Below are 1,776 nucleotides of genomic sequence, written 5' to 3'. Positions count from 1 at the left end.
TTCCCTATCTATTACAGAGACATCCAATGCCCTTTTATATACAATGAGCACTGGACGAATCCCGCAAAAACTGCTCGTCATTGCTCTCGTAATCAATATATTTGTTTTCTTGGCACTTCTTTGTGTCCTGCTGTCGCCCTATGTTATGCTCTTCTCCTCCACTATCATGCTGGCTGGCACTACTCTTATGCTGTGTTCCTCGTGGCCTGCCTCTCATTCTGTTCTTCAATACTTCCAAGCGCTCTTTGTTATGCTGGAGTTTGGGACATGTTCTCGCGTTATGTGTTGCGTAGTACCCACAAATACTGCATCTCCTTGTGCCCTTTTTCACACCTTTGGCTCCCAACGAAATTTCCTTCTTTTCAGATGGTGGTATGCTCCGCCCTTTAGTCTTGGCTCTCGTAGGTGGGACTCAGCTGATCAGTCTATCATCATTGGCATGATACTGCAAAGATTATTGCACAAACTTTAAATTCAATGCAACAATGGTGATGGCATTAATTATTTCCAAACTCATTCTTCTAACCTCGCCACTGTGGGTTGCACATCCTTCATGCACTCTTGCATCTTTAGTTGTCATGACTGTTTGGTTGGTTAGCACAACCTCGTTGCACACAAAGTCTCCGCCAAAAGCATCCTGAAAAACAATTAACACATCTCTTTTAATATTTCTTGCTGATATGCAAGTTAACTTGTGTATTTCCTGTATTTATACTACTTCCATTACAAATCATACCAGATTTGCTGCAAGAACCATTTTCCCCTTTATACTCTCTCTAGCTTCATTTCCATACACGTTCGCTTGTCCCAATTCCTGCTTCACCTTGCGTCATTGTTATTGTGCAAATCTTTTTTCCTAGTGTGGTAACTCGCATACACCTGTATCATGATACAAGCCCATCTGGGTAACCCTTTTCGCCAATTGTTCATCATTTGTGTTGTCACCATAGTCATCATCACTTTCGCTACAATCTGATAACTCCTGCAAAATCAAACCCAGATGTATGCGGTTAAGTGCCTTGCCATGCAACATACACTTCATGCAACATTTTAGAATTTTTACCTCTCCAGGTGATTCTTGGTGCATGTTTGTTGTGCTTGGCCCGATGTCAGGGGGTATTTCTTTGTTATCTTTGTCAAGCTTTGCCAACACCTCTCTCGTTCTAATGTGCGCAGCGCGCGACATGCTCCCAGACCTGACTGCAGCCATTGCTAGGGACGTTAGATCTTTGAGTCTGTACAACTGTGTGACTCCATCAGCCCCAACTTGGAGCTTGTCATTCCTGTCGAATCCCAACTCCTGCTGTGCATATTTTGTGTATCTACGGAGAATGTAATGTTGTGGTATTCTATTTAGCTGGATCCTCATGAAGGCTCTCAACAAGTGCACGCAGAACAAACCTAAAAAACCAAGAGAGTATATGTACTATTAATAAGAAATTGGGATGTACGCTATAAATATTGTAATAGTTTTATCATGTACCTGTATGCTGCCACTCCTTGCACTCGCAATGAAACTCGCCATTTTCTTTGTTTGCACGCACTTTGAACTGGTGCTGCCCCCAAGATATTTTAGAAGACCTATTTGTGTGAGTTACCAGATAGCATGTTTCACCCTCTATTGGATTGTCTTCTATATCGAAAGCCGTGCAATCGATCATCTTCTTTTCAAAGTCTTTGAACACATTTCTAGTATAAATTTCTTGAAACTTGTATTTCAAATGGCACTTTGCTTCTGTGAGCTTTTGCTCTGTCACAGTACAAGCGCAACAGTTA

The sequence above is a fragment of the Setaria italica genome, chromosome VIII (genome assembly GCF_000263155.2).
Source record: "Setaria italica strain Yugu1 chromosome VIII, Setaria_italica_v2.0, whole genome shotgun sequence".
In the NCBI taxonomy this organism is placed as follows: Eukaryota; Viridiplantae; Streptophyta; class Magnoliopsida; order Poales; family Poaceae; genus Setaria; species Setaria italica.
The sequence above is the reverse complement of the archived record's forward strand: the minus strand, read 5'-3'. Positions refer to the sequence as shown.